We start from the raw sequence: 10,231 nt of genomic DNA on the forward strand, positions 1-10,231 counted from the left end.
GCAGAAACAAGGAAAATGCCCCTTGTATTTGAATACTATGCAAATATTCTTTTAAAAAGCTTTTCTTTTAATTTTTCCAAAATTTAATTGTTTTCCATACTTACAGTTGAAAAGGTCTCAATGACTGAAACCGGTATTGAAACGTATTTTATAAAATTATTTTAGCATTTTCTACCTTGACTTTTTTTCCATATATATCAACTCATGTGTTCCTTTTCAACCTTCCACACACACACACACACACACACACACATATATATATATATATATATACATTCATCTGTTAGTGTGAATTAATTCAATGACAAGGAAACAATAATAGGGAATCAACTTCATTACTTCGTTAGGTTATAGATGCTTCTGCTAAAAGTTGTGCTCTCAGAGCTGTTGAAATGAAGTGTTCGAAATGAATATGCACTTCGTTTTAAAGGCTCTGAAGAAGTTATCAGAAGACACACACACATACAGCTTAGGGTGTATTGCTTCTTATGGCAGAAAAACAGTAAACTAATGAAATTAACGAAACAGATTATGCAGTTCCTATTTCTTAGTTATTCAGTTAATTCATATAACACTCTGTACGTGCCTAACGCTTTATTCTGATGCATATGTGTATTGGAATCTAACAACACGTTATCAGTATTTCTATGCCTAAGTGACAGTATAGACATATATATGTGTGTGTAGTTTTCTCTGTGTGCATGTCTGTATGTATGTGAATGTGTGCGTACTTGTGCATGTGTGTGCGTATGTGTATACGTGTTTGTAAATATAAACTCTTACATATGACCTAAGGAAAACATTGTTATAACATATTATATTAATTGATATTTACAAATTTAAATATAAGCTATTATCTCTTTTTGTCCGTTTAATTAAATGCAGAACTATAGATTTACACCAAATATTGATAAATTATGTATAGATATAATCCGTTATAGTCATGCGAAATATACTTACACCATACACTTAATTTGTTAGGCTCTAATAAAAATAAAGACAAAAGCAAAAAGAGTAATTGTTTACAGCAGCATTTGATTAACACAAAAACAAGACAATGAATAAAACATTCGCTGAATGTAAATGACTTGTTGATATTTCTACAGTATCCTCTCTTCTCAAAAAGGAAATAAATCATACTAAACAAAATAGAAATATTTTTCCTTGATTTGAAAGAACGAAAAAAAACTTTATTTCCCCAAAGTGTGCTCTTGATGTGAAACATCTCTGATGAAATAATTAAACCACAAACACATCTGATTAAATGCAAAGCAACAAAATACACATACACGCAATGCATAAGTATGTTTACCTATGAAAGATAAATTACACATTTAAGCTAAAAGTTCATATAGTTTTGTTGATATCGTGCCGAGCACAATGGAATAGTAAATAGATTCAGAATGAAAATATTTTATATAAGCTACTAACGCCTTTGTGAAATGCAGTTATTCCATTGATAATTATTAGTTTCAAATTTTGGCATAAGGCTAGGAATTTCGTGTGTGAGGGTAAGTAAGTTACATCAATCCCTGTCTTCAACCGGTAGTTAATTTATCGACCCCGTGTATGATAAGCAAAGAAAACCTCATCCAAATTTGAAATTTGAACGCAAAGACGGACGAGATGTCGCTAACAATTCGCCCTACGTGCTAACGATTCCGTTAGTTCGCTGACTTATTCCAATGATGAATACAACCTTGTCCAATGGAAAGAAAGCATTATTATTGTCGTTATTAGTGGCTTAGTCACATAATGCAGATTTTAATACAGAACATCAAGCGTAATTGTGCATTTCAGTAAAGTATACGACAATAAACTATAATTACTCAAGATATGTGCAGTAAGTCCTAACTATGATTATAGGATTGATCATGTCCGAAAAAATGGTCAATAGAAGTGAAAAACTGCATTGTTTTGACAAGTCCTCCAGAGTAACAGATGTTCATGCAAAATAAGAGGTTTTGGTCTTAAAGTTTAAATTTTCAGAGCGCTTCCATTATTTTCCGTCTAAGTCGCATTTTAGAAAGATCGTAAAATCATATTATTATCTATATTAACTTCGTGATAATATTTACAGTGGAGGCGCAATGGCCCAGTGGTTAGGGCAGCAGACTCGCAGTCATAGGATCGCCGTTTCGATTCACAGACCGGGCGTTGTGAGTATTTATTGAGCGAAAACACCTAAAGGTCCACGAGGCTCCGGCAGGAGATGGTGGCGAACCCTGCTGTACTCCCTCTGAAATACAGACACAACAGAAAGAAAGAAAGAGTCACACTGTGTCACGCTGAATATCCCCGAGAACTACGTTAAGGGTACATGTGTCTGTGGAGTACTCAGCCACTTGCACGTTAATTTCACGAGCAGGCTGTTCCGTTGATCGGATCAACTGGAACCTTCGACGTCGTAAGCGACGGAGTGCCAACAACAATATTTACAATTTTTCTTCCATATCGATAAAAGAAAGATTGTCTTGAAATTGACCACGCGGTTAGAGTGAAACTGGATCTTGTAACACTTAGATTATTTTTTTTAACTTTGCCTATACTTAGTTTCCGTTAATAATCTAGATATATTATCTAGTATATTATAGTATTGATACAAAATAACAGTAACGTAAAAGTAATTTATCAAACTAGCAGTCAAAAAGTGTTTCATACGCAAGTAGATCTCTTCAGTTTTCTTAATAATCGTAGATACATAATTTATTCGCTGTAGCGTATTCGTGAATCTTCGCAAGTCAGTCGGAAGGGTTGCTTTTACATATAATCGGAGATGATTTTGTTTGTACGTATGTATGAAGTATTTCCCTTTAGATTTAGTTTTCGTGGAATTCAGCTTACTTATAACGTCACTATGCTTTTAAGTTTGAGTTTCTGGGATTTGTGAATAACGAAATGTGCACGTGTACGTATATAACTAGGAGCATCTGTGGATAAATTTGAATTTATGTAATAGATGCATGTGTGTGTGTGTGTGTGTCCCACGCGCTAGGGACTGCGTGCATATATTGATTTTAAGAAGCTGGAGTAGATAATACCAATTTTTATCCTACCTTTAATTCATTATGATACAAAGATGCTAATCAGTTGGCTTTGTTCTCTTTTTTGAAGAGCCTTCAGGTTGCATAGGCGTTCTTGCAAATTTGTAGTTCAAGTAAAAATCTATAATCTTCATATGAGATGTAATTTCCTTAGCAGTTTACCATAAATTATTGCCTTTTCTCTAATTTTAGACATTCACACAATCTCCCTCTTAGAACAGATTTCTGTTTATATTGAAATTTAAAGGACTGGAAACATTCTGGGATTTAAAGGACTGGAAGCATTCTGGTCCTGGAGTGCTTTGGGTATAATCATCGGAACAAGTCTTGTTGTAGATAGCATTGTAAATATATTTATTAGCTACAGTATTACGTCGCATGAGAATGTAGTGTTTTCTGAACATTTTGAATAGTTAGTGAGAATATGGGTGGTTTATTCTACACTGATGCAGCACAATTACCATTTTCTATCACAAAAAGGAGACTTAGAAGCACTTTTATTCCTCTATGAGATCAAGTATCTGTTAGTTATATCCTTCTTCTGGAAAGGAAAGTGATAACTTCTAGGTTAGATGTGAAGTACCTACCGCAACTCCAAAATACTACACCTGTTAGTGTCTTTGTTATTCTTGAGTTTGTGGAATATGTGCTCCGCATAGGTATCGTCTGATAACTGATGGGTGCTTTTTTCCATGTTCCAGTTCAAATGAAGTAATCCAGCCTCCCCTAATCCACATGCTACTGTTGCACAACCGAAGTATCTATTCAAGACTTCGCCACCCAATCCCATGATGTTATTTTTGCTGTTGTGTATAGATAACATGTACTTGCTACCCGCTTCTCTTTGCTGTTCAATGTGAGTTGTCTCAGCGAAATGAAGCGTTACTCAACGGCTGCCTGGACGGAACTTATACCTCTATCCCCATGCTTTCGTTTAATACAGATCTTATCAGAATCACTCCTGATTTTGAATGTTGCTTATGAAGGCCAGTACATTTCATAATGTTCAAGTTTCGGAGCTCTTTGATTATCGAGATATTGGTCCTAGCATTAGAAGAGAGAAAGCATTATGGATTATGTTGTATTTCTATGCAGACAGATCAAACCTTTCTATACTTTCCGAAGTTTACTGAAATATTATTTTGCTACGCTATCCTTTACTGACAGTTTCAATGGATGCAATAACCTCTTCAATTTTATATATTTCATCATGAAATAAGCAAAGTGATGTTAACAACGCTACTGGTAATTTTTATGGTTAACACTATATTTTCAGCAATATGTATGCTGTCTACGACCATTATAATGACGGCTATTTAGATTCATTAACAGCTATTTCGTTCATAGTATTTGAAAGTGATTCATAGAAAACATAAATCGATATATATGATGAAAGTACATAATGAAAGAATTATATAAAACTTACCAGAGTTTAAATATGGGAGAAAAAGTATCAATAAGGATTTAAAAACTTCAAAAACCCTCATATCAAAAGTATGAAAATATCGTTTATTATCTTGAGTAATTATAAACATTTCTCGCTTCTGTAAGCGAGAAGTAACTATTGTATAACTACACCGAGATTTATTCCGATATTCATTATCTTCTGTACACCCCTTCTCAACCCTTTCTCTTCTCTATGTCGCCCATCTCTCCGTATGTCTGAAACAAAATAAACGATAGAAGAAATTTAATATATAAATATAATATGAGAATATGATACATTACAATATAATATAATATAGTATAACATAGTGAGAGGGAATGTGAGATACACACACACACATAGGAGCACGCAAACACACACACACTCACAAACTCTCTCTCTCTCTCTCTCTCTCTATCTCTCTCTCTCACACACACACATATATTGATAGATAAATAAATAGGCAGATAGATGTGTTTATGAATGCGTGTGTTTGTGCCTAGTTATATGTACATACACACTCAGACATGTAGTGACGTAGGCATTTGCATCGCTGCGAATACGAGGAAAAAGATAAATGAAAAGTATTATTTAAATGAAAGAATAACAACTTGAAAGATTTGCTTGTATGTTTGAAAAAAACTATACAGAAACAAATTGTAGGAAGGGATGTTCTTTTGGCATTGTCTTGTCTCCAAGTATTTTCGTTTTCTCTCTTTTTCCGCTGCATCTAAGACTCACATAACGACTATACAAGTACGCAAAACATAAAGAGAAAAGATTGTTGCCTTAATGAGATAAAATTCTACATGGTACATAAATCATGGACACTCAGAGCAGACTCAGGCCAGACAGTTGTAGTCTATTCTACCCAACACTTCTCGATCTTTGTGCCTTACACTGTTGATCGCGTACCACTGGACTCCAAAAGTAACAGCAGCTCATTTTCTTTCTTCAGACATATGCAGATTTCGGCCTCAATTCTCTTCCACCATTCTTCTAGTTGAAAGAATCATCTGGATGGATTAACTGAGAAAATCAAAACTGACCTTTCAGAGTTCTTTTCTTCTAAACCCAAAGAGTTTTTCACTAATGAACTTAAAAAGCTTACGAGTAGATGAAAAGATGTCATAGGTAATTATGGAAACTATATTGACAATTAACTTTCATTGATATGTAAGATTTGTTCTCTTGTTTCCTTTATTTAAAATACGGACATTACTTCTGAGATGATCTGATAGTTTTTCACTCTCCTCCTAAATCGTAAAAAATTGTTATAGAATATAGACTTATAGAAATAGTATCTCATATTTACCTAATATCATACATCTCATTATCTTTAAAACTTGAGGACACATTGTACAATGTATTCCCTGCTATATAAGACAAGATGATTACATTTGAATGACAGCTTAGCATAGTTCTGTTCGGAATTTGAATCACAAAAGTGTATAGGGAGAGTTAATATGTAGTTATAAGAGAGTAGCTATGGCGGAAGTATTAATTCTAATAGAAAGTAGCATGAAAATTAATACTAATAGTTTACATTTGGGGAAAGAGAAATAGACAGAGATAGAGATGAAGAGTAGGAGGAAAAGTATTAGCGTATGAGAAATAGAAAGAGTTGAAATACTAGGAATTAGAAAGCAAAGAAAAGAATAATAATAAATATAGGTAGAAAGATAGATAAATTCATGGGAGTATGGGAGAGGGTATATTTATGTAGGCATAAAAGGAATATGTATGTACATAAGTACATTGTTTTTTTCTTCATCTTATTTACACTATTTCCACTCTTTCTATTTCTCATAATCTATTTTCTACTTTTTCCCTAATTTCATCTGTTCAAATATATAAATGCGCGCGCGCATGTATGTGTGTGCATGTGTGTGTTTGCGTGTACCTTTGTGAGTGTTCACGAACGCACGCATATAAATACACAATACCCTCCTGTTGTGTATTTTTTGTCGGGTATTGCGTTTCTGTGGTTATATATTTACTTATAACTGATTAAAAAAAAGGTGGAAAAGATAGAAGTTATGACTGGTAGACACTCAAAGAATAGATTTAAAGCTGAAAGTATTGCTACATGTAACTCATTCACAATAATACGAGAAAAAAAGAATGAAATCTGCATAAAGGAGGAAAAAAATCATGAAATACATGCATTGTGTTCAGAAAAGTTTATTGCTAAAGAGATTTATAGTCATAACATGTTCAATAAGTATAAAAGAAAAAAAAAGGGGTGCAAAATCTCAATTCTCAGAGATAAATATAGCAGGGAAAAATGGGTGAACAAAGATAAAAATCAAACAATATTAATATGTGATATATTCAACGCTAGAATTGATGACAATTTGAAGAGACATGTTGCGATGTTTCACACAAACTCATGCGTATTAGCATACGCATGTACCGACATACATACGCACATATTTCTATGCATATGTGTGTGTTTGTGTGTGTGTGTGCGTATGTGTGTATCATTGTGTGTGTTTATGTATTTAAAGCAAGTAATTATGGCTTTCTAATGATATATTCTTTATAATTGAGGCGGCGTTAATATTAGCGGCTTCGGGGAATACAAATTAGACGAACATTAGTAGATACAAAGCATTCACTGACAGACATATGATAATATGCATATGTTTGTTTCTGATATGCTTCTAAATACGATATGTCTATAGCATTGCTTACACAAAGCATTCATAGATAGTCTGTGGGTGTGCTTGTGGAACCAGAGATATAGCAAATATACACAATCTATATTTGTGCGTGTGTATAAGTGCGTGTGCGCGCGTGTGTGCGTGCGTGTTTTTATGTAGATAGACGTGTTTTTATAGAAATACACGCAGAGAGGCAGAAATACACACACATTCAAACTTATAAGTATTATGTGTTAGTATACAAATACAGTCGCGTTCATTGTTGTCATTTATAATAATAGTTAATTATTATATTTGTTGGGGAACGACTCAATGATGGCAAAATTAATCGAAATAAATCCATAGACAAACTGCGTAATGACAACAATATCAGCAAATTTGATGGCTACGATATCAAAAATAAATTCTTTTCTTTTCTTTAGTTTTCTGCTTTCATTACAAAGTCATTTGTTGTCGACTAATCTTTTCTATCAATATCAGTGTCTCGTCAAATGAGCCATTCCAAACTAGAGATTTTTCTCAGTTTCACTTTTTGGTCCTATATTTATTTTATGTAAATGACTGTAATTACCTTCTGGCCATTAATTAACCGTAGCTAGAACTCAAGATAGTGGCTAAGAACTTCCATAAGTGTGCTGCGAAGAACTGAAATGAACTGAAGATAATTCTACTACTTTCATTGTTAGACTTCAACAACTTAACTTTGGTTTTCATTTTCTTCGTCTCTAATGTCAAAAAAATTTCCAATAAATTTTTCTTTCACCAATTTAGTTCGTAATGTTGGTCAATGCCGTTAATGATGTTTTGTATGTAGGCTGTCTGGTGTATAGTTATGAATAATAGTGATTTTAATACTACTAGCCAGAAAGCTATGGAATACATCGTTTACTGAGATGTTTCAGCCGTTTGAAAAGTATATTCTGTGTTTTCGAATTTAATCTATGATTCACTATGATACAAAGAAAGTTATTTTAACATGTTTTATACACTGTGAGGACATGCACACACTTGCAAACACACACAAAAAAAAACACAAACGTAAAATCTGTTACTTTCAACTATATAAAAGAATAATAACTTAAATATATTATTTTATCATTTTATTTGTTTCAATAATCAGTTTGTGACCATGCTGGAGCATAGCCTTGAAGGATGTAGGCAATAAAATGGACATATTTTATGCCTGGTATTTACTCTCTCTTACTTAATCCAATTTTTTTGCCGAACTTCAAAGTTACGGTGACGTAACCATACTCACACAGTTGTCAAGCGCTGAGAGGCATGCACGAGTTGAAAATCATACACACACACACACACACACACACACACACACACACACAGATATGTATACACACGATGGGTTTAATATACTCGACAGGTTTCAGTTTCCGTCTATAAAATCCGCTCACAAGGTTTTGGTTGACCCAAAGCTATAGTAGAAGACACTTGCCCAAGGTGCCACGCAGTGGGACTGAACACAGAACCATGTAGTTGGGGAGCAATCTTCTTACCAAACATCCACGTTTGCGCCTGGTGAAGTATTGTGCAAATCAAGAAAACTTGAAACGTAAGTAGTTCAGAGCTAATACGAGTTAGCTGCATTTACATTTTATACGTTTGAAATTCGAATTTTGCCCATCAACTGACTTTACTGATTATGTTCAGTTAATTCAGTGTTCACACCAAAATGTGCAACAATGCTCTAATGAAAATATAATCTTAAATTTATTAAATATCTTGGCTTGAAAACATATTCTATGAGATATTGGTTTTATTTTATATTCAAATAATTGTACTACTAAATATACATTCACCAAAATATATCCTGTCTGACATTTGGATTTTTGAAATGTTCTTTATTGCAAGTTACCATATTAAGAATCTTGGAATGAATCTAAAGATAGCCACCCACACAATTAATTATGGAGCATATTACAGAAATTCTAAGACGGGATTGCTGCAAGAAATCAATAATAATTTCCATATCCTGACTTGAACAAATACTCACTGGTTATATAACACATAATAAATACGGTAATTTGTAACTCCGATTTATTTAGATGACAATGAAAATGGAAACTGCTTGTAAATATATAATATCTTACAAGAGAATCCAATATTCTATAGAAATTATGTAAAAGACAAACAAGAAGCATTATTCATCATAAAGCTAGGTATATAAGGATTCTAAAGAATGCCTTCTCAATTACATTGTTTTTGTTATCGAGTGTTAAATTGTGAAGAGAAGGAAAAAGGCTGCAAGACATTCCCAATCACTTTACAGTTTATATTCTCAAGAAGAATAGAAAAAGAAAGCGTGAAATCGTTAATAGCATTTACAGAAATAGGAGCTAATACACATGTGAAAGAGTATCTCTTTCTATTTATCTAGGAACCTCTCTCTATCAATCTATGTATGTATGTATGCATACAAACGCACGAATTTATACTATATATGAGATTACAAAATTATTGGCCATAATACATCTAAGCGGAAATAAAATATTTTATTTAATTTTCAAATAGAAACCTTTATTGTTTCTTATATAGACACAGTGCCAGAAATGTTTAGGGTTAGGTTTTAGTTGATAACCACAATGCAGTATTTGGATTGTTGCTTTATTTTATCGATGACAAACTGATGAATGACGAAGTTGATTTCAACTCAGAATTTAAAGAGACTGAACAAATATTGCAAAGCATATTTTCTGAGCTCTCTGCCTTATAAAATTTTTTAATGGGGTAAACACATTTTGCATCAATATTTGCTAATATGCAATAATTTGCTAAATGCATATATATATATATATATATATATATGTAAAAATACGTGACAACTATTTGGTAGCCATGATAAAGCTCCGAGTTTCGGATGCCGGGGCGGAAACCCACGCCACCATCTCTTCAGTTATCTGGCCATTGAAAATTGCTATGAAAATAACCGTTAAACAAAGGGAAATCACTGTGTGGTTGACCGTTATTAAGACAAAACTGGTATTAGAATGACCGCTAAATAATAGGAGGGAGTAAAGGTAAGGAAGTAAAAAAGTCACAATTGACAGAGGCTATATATATATATATATATATATATATAT

The sequence above is a fragment of the Octopus bimaculoides genome, chromosome 15 (genome assembly GCF_001194135.2).
Source record: "Octopus bimaculoides isolate UCB-OBI-ISO-001 chromosome 15, ASM119413v2, whole genome shotgun sequence".
In the NCBI taxonomy this organism is placed as follows: domain Eukaryota; kingdom Metazoa; phylum Mollusca; class Cephalopoda; order Octopoda; family Octopodidae; genus Octopus; species Octopus bimaculoides.